The sequence below is a fragment of the Echinops telfairi genome, unplaced genomic scaffold, assembly GCF_000313985.2.
Source record: "Echinops telfairi isolate 266 unplaced genomic scaffold, ASM31398v2 ScPeMD7_7419;HRSCAF=8457, whole genome shotgun sequence".
Taxonomy (NCBI): domain Eukaryota; kingdom Metazoa; phylum Chordata; class Mammalia; order Afrosoricida; family Tenrecidae; genus Echinops; species Echinops telfairi.
The window spans coordinates 2,793,329-2,803,297 of record NW_022111319.1 but is presented as its reverse complement, the minus strand read 5'-3'; the positions used below and the strand labels follow the sequence as shown (position 1 = coordinate 2,803,297).

The 9,969-nt window shown below is 38.2% G+C and overlaps 1 pseudogene; it reads right to left on the bottom strand.

Moving 5' to 3' along the window:
- Positions 1-7,578, bottom strand: part of LOC101661768 — a 10,311-nt pseudogene extending 2,733 nt beyond the window's left edge.
- Positions 7,579-9,969: the final 2,391 nt, after the last annotated feature.

Sequence of the window (9,969 nt, the reverse complement as noted above, 5' to 3'; positions counted from 1 at the left end):
TGTGTGTGTGTGTGTGTACACACACACAGACATTTTAACAAAGGAGACCACAGAACACAAATTACAAGTGCTTGCTTTCCATCCTGTCCACATCTTAAAAATCAGAGATGGTGAAGAAGACATTTGAAGCAATTTTGTAAAACACTTAGAAACTCCACAAATGATTAAAATCTAAACTTTTTTCATCAAGTTCACAGGAAATTATTTAACTGCCACACTCCCCTTGAAGTCTATTAAAGTGTTTTTAAGTGATTTTCCTTATGGGAGGTCGCTCCTCCAGACTTATGCACCGACAGAAACGTTGCCTTCTCTGAGGCATACATCTTCCCTTCTCCCGATCTTGACTTGAATTTCCAGTAAGGTTGACTTATCACCCTTGCAAAAGTGTCCGTTGATTTGGTGTGACCTTAGCACAATTTAGTATAGCAGCAACTAAGTGGTCTTCTCCCTCTTCCTCCACCTTCATAAACTGACCCTAGTTGAGGTGAGGTCTACTCTGTTGAAATGTTTTTAAGATGGATAAATTAAGGGGGTGATGGGTACTAGGCAGGATCTCTTCCTCTTTGCTTGGGAGACAGCATTAGAAAATAACATGCCTTGAAAGCCTGCCTTCATCTTGGTGTTTATCCTTATAATAGTGGACTCATAAAATATTTGTCCCTTTGTGATTGAGTAACTTAGTTCAGACTATGCAAAGGCATTTGATTGTGTGGACCATAATAAACTATGGAAAACTTTGAGCAAGATGGGATTCCAGAATGCATCATTGTGCTTATGAGGAACATGTACATGGATCAAGAGGCAGTTGTGCAAACATAACAAGGGACTATTGCATGGTTTTAAATCAGGGAAATGTGCCTCAGGGTTATGTCCTCTCACCGTATTTGTTGAACCTGTATGCTGAGCAAATAATTAGAGAAACTGGCTAATATGAAGAATGTGACATCAATATTGGAGGAAATCCTATTAACAACCTGTGATATGCAAATGACGCAGATTTGCTTGCTGAAAATGAGCAGGACCTGAAGCATTTTCTGATGAAGATCAAAGATGGCAGTCTTTAGTATGGATTACTATTCAATATAAAGAAAACCCAAATCCTCACAACTGGACCAATAACTAACATCATGGTAAATGGAGACACTATAGAAGTTGTCAATGATTTCGTCTTGAGTCAATGTACAATCACTGCTCATGGAAGCAGCAGTTAAGAGATCAAAAGACTTGTTGAATTCAGTAAATATACTGCACAAGACCTCTTTAAAGTATTAAAAAGCATGGATGTTACTTTTAGGACTAAGGTGGGCCAAGTCGTGGTATTTTCCATTGCCTCATATGCATGTGAAAGTTGGCATCAAAGAAAGAAGACTGAAGTAGAATCTATGCATTTGGATTGTGATGTTGGAGAAGAATATTGAAATACCGTACCATGAATTTATAAAAGGACAAACCTATCTGCCAGGGAAGATATATGGCCAGAAGGCTCCTTAGAGGCAAGGATGGCAAGACTTCATCTTACATTCTTTGACATATTGTCAGGAAAGACCAGTCCCTGGAGAAGGACATCATGCTTGCTAAAATGGAAGGACGGTGGAAAAGAAGAACGCCCTCAAGGAGATGGATTGACATCACAGCTTCCGCAATGGGCTCAATCATAAGAACAATTGTGGGGATGATGTAGGCCAGGCAGTGTTTCATTCTGCTGGGTGTAGGCTTGCTCTGAGTTGGAACAGACTCCATGGCACCTAACAACAGCAACAATTGAGCTTAGCATAATGATGTCCAGTTTCATCTATGTTATGAAATGTTTCATGGTTTTATCATTGTTTATTAGAGATGCCTAATATTCCATTTTGTGTACAGAGTTTCTTTATCCTTTCTTCTACTGATGGGAATTTGCCTATTTCTAGCTTATTGCAATTGTGAACTGTGCAACAATACACATGGAAGAGCATACCTCTCTGCTTGTATTTGGTCTCTTAATTCTTTGGGGAATGTTCCCAGCAAAGGTATTGCTGGGTCCTAAGATATTATTACTATTCTCACTTGTTTTAGCTAGCACCATATAGCTTTCCACAATGGTTATATATATTTGCAAGCCCACCAGCTGTGTATGAGTTCAAATCTCCCTACACCCTCTTCAGGATTTGTTTCTCTCTCTCTCTCTCTCTCTCTGAAATGGGCTATCCTTGTGGATATAAGGTGGGTTTCATGGTTCTTGTGATTGGCATCTCCCGGTTGGCTAGTCATCATGAACATTTCCTCCTGTGTTTGTTAGCCATTCGAGTGTCATCCCTTGTGAATTGTCTATTAATGTAATTTTCCCACTGCTTAATGAGATTATTTGTTTTTTTCCTAATTAAGATGATTCCGAATTCCATAATTTTTTTATTGTTTCACTTGTAGATTGTAGTCAGAGTGACTGTCTTTGAGATTAGTTATTCAGTTTTTCTTTTCTTCCATTCTGTCCACCAAGTCTCTTACTATGTTGCCGAATTCTATTATCTTATTATCTTTTGAGATTCCTTTTGGTTTAAGGATTTTAGTTTTTCAATTTCTTCCATTGTCTTTGAATTCTGTTTCTGGTAGTTCCAGGGCCTTTTCTTCTGAGTACTCCACTGGGTTTGGGTGATTTACAGGGTTGTTGGTTGTTTTTTTTTGGAGGCGGGGTTAATTGTGGTTAACTGCCATTTACTCAGTATCCCAGTACTGCTATTAGCAATGTGTGAGCTGTTGGGTCATGTAGAGGTAGTTTGCTCTGTCTAGTTACATGTCTAATAGCAGCTAGAGAATATTCGGCAGTGAAATAGATAAAAGAAGAGAGAGATGGGTAAGTGGGGAGAGTGAAGGGCAAGAAGAAAAATAATAAAATAAAAGTAATGATAGTAATAGTAAGTGGCTGCCTGGATAGGTCAACAGATTTTTACAAATAATGGGAAAATATATATTAAGAGGGGTGATAGCAATTAATACATTTTATGGAGATATATTTCATGAGGAAAAAGAGAGAGAGAGCAGAAAGGAATAGTGGTTGGGTGTGCAGGGAAAAGAAGGGGGGAAAAAGACAAAAGTCTTGGGCATGGCTTCCTGTGGATGCTAAGTTCTGTAGCTATTTCAGTGTGAATGTTTATGTGTCTTTGTCCTCAGATTAAAAAATAAGTCCCTTTTTCGGCAGATGTGAAGGAATCTATTGTCCTGTGGAATGTGTATTTGTCTTCGTGCAATGTGTATTCTCAGGAAGATGGGATCACCACAGAAGCGAACAAAAGAGGAGGAAATGGGAGAAAGCTAGAATAAAATAATAGACATACTATAAAAGAACAAAAGCCAAATAAAATATAATAAAGTCCGAATTAAAATTATCTTATGGGTGGGTATTCCTGCTCCTTTGGTAGTGTTATTTTGTACACATGTGTGCATCCTAAAAAAAGGTTGGGTACCTGTGGGGAAAGCACACTAGAGAACAAAGAAGGTAAAGAGGAGGAGGGAGATAAAAGGTGAAAACTGAAGCGTAGGCACTGATTTTCTCTGCACTAAACCACTATCCACTACCTTTCCCCCACTGCCCAGTGAGGTCAGAGATTTGGCTGGCTGAGTTGCCTCAGGGACCTGGAAAAACCATCTGTGCTAGAAGTGATTCATGCCACTGGTCAATGGTAAAGGGGAGTCTGTCAACAAGTGTTGCTCTCCTACTTTAAGTCTAGCTTTTAAGTTGAATTTCATGCTGTCAGGAAGTACAGGGTATCCCTCCTAATAGAATTTCTCTGGAAGTTGATTAGGAGATCTTCCTGTTCTTGTTATCTGGTAACCATATTCCCATCTCACCAGACTTCAAATCCTTATGGGAGTATACAGATTCATCTTCTCCAGAAGGGCTGATGGATTTGAATCCATGACCTTGAGGTCATCAGTGCAACATTCAGCTACTCCAACACCAGGGCTTGTTTCTATCATTTTAGGTGGTAAATATATTATCCAAAAGGAGCCCTTGTGGTACAATGGACTAAGTAATTGGCTACTAACAGCAACTCAGAGATCAAACACAGCAATCCCTCCTCGGGAAAAGTGAGGCTGTCTGCTCCCATAAAGATTTATAGTCTCAAAAACCAAAAAGATCAATTCTAATCTGTCCTATAGAATCACTATGAGTTGGCAATGGTTTTCGTATCAGTTTTATACCTTCAAAAATTGATGATACTGAAGAAAACGAATACAAGTTTCACTGAAGGCATTGGTGACAAGCAAGGCAAAATTGATGGAATATTAGTTGATATTTCAAAAAACTAAGTCAACTTGAAAGCTCCTCTAACCAGTGGTATGGAATTCAAAATACTAGTTAGAAAAAGAAAATACACATTTATATGAAAGCTATATATGTTCACTTATACAGATTAAAACCAGAAGTGACTGAACATTGCTAAGAAAACAATGAGGGTTGGTTACAAGGCAAAATTTTCAATGATATTCATTCACTTAGGCAATTTTCAATAATATTCATTAAGGTGATCATATGTCTGCTAAACTAAAATATGTCACAAAAATGCAAAGGAAATAGGAAAATAGCTAATATATTGGAAATCTCAAAAGTAAGAGATTTGAACCCAAGTTCAGTTACTTGAAAATCCACAACCTTGGGATAGCAGTAAACTGCTTTGTTTCACCTTTGGGTATTTTGGCTCTAAGTCCAAAGAAGTAGTCAAATCCTTTAATCTGCAACAGGTATATTTAAGATTAATGGCCTTTCCAGTTCATGGCCTTTCCAAATCTGATTCTTTTAATGTGGACTATGAAGATTGTTGTACACCCTGAAAAGCCTAAATCTAAAATCTAAGTAGTCTAGTATCACGAGCCTGAGTCACCAAGGGCAGAAAAAAATTTAGTCTAAACATGCATGGTCAGTAACAAAATTCAGGGTGCAGTCTCTCACGTTGTGGGGGAGCGTCTATAAAAGTAATGTTAAACATTTTCCCCAAGGGATGGCTGCTTTTTCCTAGTTTGCCCACAAACAGAAGTGAAATCTTCCTTTCTGAGACACATGTTTTCCCCACACCATGGAAATCGTGAATTTCCATGGAAGTTCACTGAACACCATTGTAGGAGTATCTATTAAATTGAGGTAACTGTGAGACAATGCGATATGGTAGGAAATTTTGGGCCTTCTTCTACTCCCCACTAAATGAAAAAGTTACCCCAGCTGAGATGAGGCCTCTTTTGAAGTGGTTTTAAGATACATGGTCCATAAGCATTAGACAAACATACCCCCACATTTCTTGGGAGACCAGAATAAATGACTACAAGACCCGTGAACAGATGCTAGTGTTTGTATTTATCTTTATAGTAGTGGTCTCACCACTTGTCCTTCTGTTATTGACTGACTTGGTTCAGTATATGGTCTCCCAAGTCCACTCATGCCATGAGGTGCTTTGTGATTTCATCAAGGTTTTCTAATGATTCATAGTATTCCATTGTGTACATGTACTAAAATTGCTCTAACTGCTCTTCTACTGATGTGATTTTGGGCTGTTTTCATCTTCTTGCTATTGCGAACTGGGCTTTGATGGAGTGAGAAAGCATACAGCTGATTCTGTTATGTCTCATTACCTTAGAGAATTTCTGGCCAAGTATTGATTCTTGAGTGAACATACTGACTGTGACACACTAAAAAAATTATACCAGAAGGCGAATCTTGTAAGGGGTTTCACTATGTCTTCAAGTTGTCTTTCACTTAGGTTTTTGGCTTTCTATTCCTGTAAAATGTTACAGTCTTGGAAACCTAGAGGGGCAGATCCACCCTGTTGTATAGCATCACTGTGAGTTGGAAACAGGTTTGATGGCAGTGAGTTTTTTGCTCTGTTTTGTTTTGATAGTGGTGGTGCATTCTTGGAAGACTAATGGTAAAGCCCTGCTAGGTGAGTTTCCTGAGGAGCTAAAGAACTCCCTGGAAAAGTAATGGAAGAAAAAGCCGTAAAACTCAAGATGAGTTCAAAGGCAACAGGCTAGCTGCTTCAGGAAGTGTGAATCCAAATGTATATATCAAGATGGTTATTAGATTCCAAGATAATATATCCAAATATATATTCCAAGTGTATATATCAAGATGTATATTAGTTACTCAGGTTAGTCACTGACCTACATTTTGCTTCTAAAGAAATATCAAAATAATTTTTAAGTAAAAATGTAATGAGCTATTTCAGCCACATTTTTATGACACCTTAAATGTTTCAGCCTTACTACAGAAGCATCAGTAGCATTATATTCAACAACCTAAAGTGGGAGACTGCATTTTCAGTTTAGATATTCTTACCAAGAAAGGATAGTAGACATCAGTAGCCTCAGAGTAAATATGTCTAGGAGTGGCAACACCATTGAGAATTTTTAATAGCCCTCAGTAGTGAGTAATATATTAAGAGGCAATTGATTCTTTTGACATAGGAAGAAAAAGAGGCATTACTATAGCAAGAATAAGAAGAAAAGAGGTGATACCATCGCCAGGCAAGAAGGTTACATGACAATTGAGTGATGATTTTCAAACCCACTTCAGAGGCACTTGGGCCAAAATAGGATGAGGTAGATTGGGCACTAAATTTTTTAAAACAAGTAATCCAGAGTCATAGAAATATTTGATGATTTAGTGTGATTTTGTTTTCGTGTGGGATGAATTCTTTCCCTAATATTCTGCCTTATGATGCTGAAGGGAGAAAGTACAGCGACCAATACTCTGAAACCAACTGATGGCCCTGGGAGGATCTCAAAACAGAGCCAAGTAATTCATTGCCATCTGAGGTAGTTAGTTTATTGTGCCAACCTGGCCAATAAACCACATGTGGGATTAATTGAAGGGTGGAGAGATAAATGGCTTGGCAAGCCTCGCCTTTCTTGTCTCTTGCTCTTTGATCATTAGACCAGTGTGCGGCTGCCTTGCTTGTTCTTTGCCTCAATTTGCAAGCTACACTACCTGTGGGACACCTAACCCGTGGACTGTGTCACTGTAATTTGAGGTTCCTTCAGGACCTGCTTCGCCACACCATTGGAATTTACATCCCTTGAGCTGAGGACTGTCAGACCCTTGCTGTTTGCTGCTTGTGCCCGGATAGCCTGAATTGCTCTACAAAGGACTACCCGGTGACCCTCAAGACTTGAAGGACTGCCAGTGTCTCACAACTGTCTCACGGGAGCCATTTGCACTGCTTTATAGATTGTTTATTTCTTATGTTATCTAACTATATATATATATATATAATTATTAGCATTCTGGTTTTGTTTCTCTAGACAACCCTGTCTAACACACCATCCCAACTAGAAGTAGGAATAATGATAACATTTACATTCACAGTCTCCTTCCAAGAAGCTCAATGATTCATGAGCCTCCCTATCAAGGCAGACATTAGTGGGAACAAGGAGGTAGTCTGTGCCTTGCCCTGAGAGGGCACACTCAATGAGTCAGTCCCTGGAAGTTGGGTTCAGTGGATGCAGCAGGGCAATTTGTTGGCTTAGCAACTTGACCATCACACTGATTTTAGCATCTTGCTTCTCAATGTCTTCAGAATCCAGGTAGAGTGTGGGCGCCAAGGAAGTCATGTGGACAACTTGTTTTTTATTGTTGGTTTTATGATTTTATTTTTCCTTTGGAGAAATGATGGAAAAACACTGCTGACAACTCTCTCGCTTATAAAGGCAGTAAACATTGCCAGTGTTTTTTCACAATACTACAACTTTGTGGTGCAAGTTGACATCGCATTGAGCATCTTCTAATAGCTTCCTGGCTTGTTCTTGCAGACACTGGATTTTCTCAGCTTGTTGGTGGCATTTGCTCAGATGATTTCATCAGCCTGTCACACATTTGATTTTCAGGGGCTCCCTCCATAAGTCCCAGGGTTCCAGTGGCTATTGTGTGTGACAAAAAAGTGTGTGACTGTTTTTACATCTACCCTCATGTGGCTTGAAAAACGGAAACCACTTATGATAATATTACTTTTATAGTGAGAAAATCAATGCATAATGGACAATGAACTCAATAGATTAAGAAAATAGATTAAGAAAATCAATCAGGAATACTAACTTTGTCTAGTAAAGTTAATTTCCAAATTTTAAAAATTATTAAAGGATACACTGGAGATATAGAGTAAAATCATTTTTTATATGAGATATAAAAAAATCTATTTTACCCCCCCCCCAAATCTATCATTAATAGATATATTATTACTATGATAGAAAACATAATTATATTGAGTATCTGTTGTGTGCCAAAAAGCTCTGGTGGTGCGGTTGGGTAAGTGTTGGACTGCTAACCACAAGACTGACAGTTCAAACCCACCAGCTGCTCCAAGGTAGAAGGATGAAACTGCCTACTTTCATGAAGACTTACAAAAACCCAATATGATGAAGGGCTTAAATTGTGAACACTCAATTTGTAGAAGGCTGTGGAGGATGGTGGGAACCCAAAACCTATCTGCATGCATCTAGTCAGATTAAGCTGCTGGCAGACCCCCTCTAGCCACAGGACAGGGTCAAAACAACTTTACTATCAGATAGAGATCATTGTAAACTTGATTATGCTGGATCGAACTTGATCCTTAGTCAGTTGACCTCCCTCTTGACTCAACCTGAATTTGTTCTAGGAACAAATATTTCTTGCTTGTTCCATGACAAAAATTTCTTCCCTGACCTTTTAAATATGGTGGTCTTTTCTTTCTAACTCATTATTTGTATTTTTATCTTCATATTATAATTATTTTATCCTTACCACTTCATTTTTTAATTATTTCTGTTGGGTTTCCTAGTTTGTGACGCATAGAAGGAGTAGATGCATAGAGATAATAACTAATGCAAGGGTTTATAGGGGACATAGGGGTGGGGAGGTGGGAAATAAGAAAGGTGGGGAATGGGAAAAAGGGAGGGTGAGATGATTTCAAGAGCAAACAATGAATGCAGGAGGTGGGAAGGAGCACTAGGACTGATTGTGATTATATAAGTAATTTTAAAAGCGATTTAAGTATGGAAGTATATGGTATGTGAATACTATATCAAGAATACCATGAAAAAGAAACCAAACAACCAATGGTTACCATAGGTGAAGAGGAAAGAGTTGCTGCAAAGGAGGCCTTGAGTTTATGTCAATGGTGGTAGAATAATTTAGAAAAAGATATCAATGGTGGCTGTACAACACGAAGAATATAATCAGTGGCAATGAATTATACAACTAGATGTTGTGCAATTGGAGAATGTTCTGTTGTGTATATTTTTGCCACAGTTAGGAAAAAGATAATTACATGAATAGCAATGACTATAAGGCAGAAGAATACACTCTAGAATTTAATAGGTTGACAAGTGTGCAATTCTTCTTGATATGATTTAATTATTGAATTGTATGACGTGGATAAAGTGTTAATTAAACTGTTAGAAGAAGAAGAATTACAAAGCCTCAGAAACTCGATGAAGGCTGCTCTGAGTAGGAATTGACTCCACGACAGTGGAGCGAGTATGGTGTGCCCTAGGCTTTATATAAGCTAGCTCCTGCAATCCCGTAATTCTGAAAGTGGTGTGCTATTATTCTAATTAAGGCTTAGATTTGCCCAAGGTATACAACAAATGGGTGATGGAATTGAGGTTATGATCCTTCTGATTGACTTCAATCTTGTTGGTCGCAAGTTTTCCAAGTAGGTTGATTTTTCAAAATTGAAATGAACAGGAAAAACGTATACAGCTTCACAAGAATAACATGTTGTTATATTGATTCAGAGGAATTTGGCTTTATTTTAATATTCAATTTGTATATTACAAGTTAACTGACCCTTGTTTAGTGTATATTAATTGTTTGGTAAAATATATTCTAGAGATCTACTTATGAGATAATAAGATTTTGTAAATGGATCAGCCAATGGTGGTAAAATTGTGACGTTCATCACAAAGAAAACAGGGGAGTGACCAAGGGCAAGGTAACTGAGAGGAATTACTGAAACCAGAATGAAG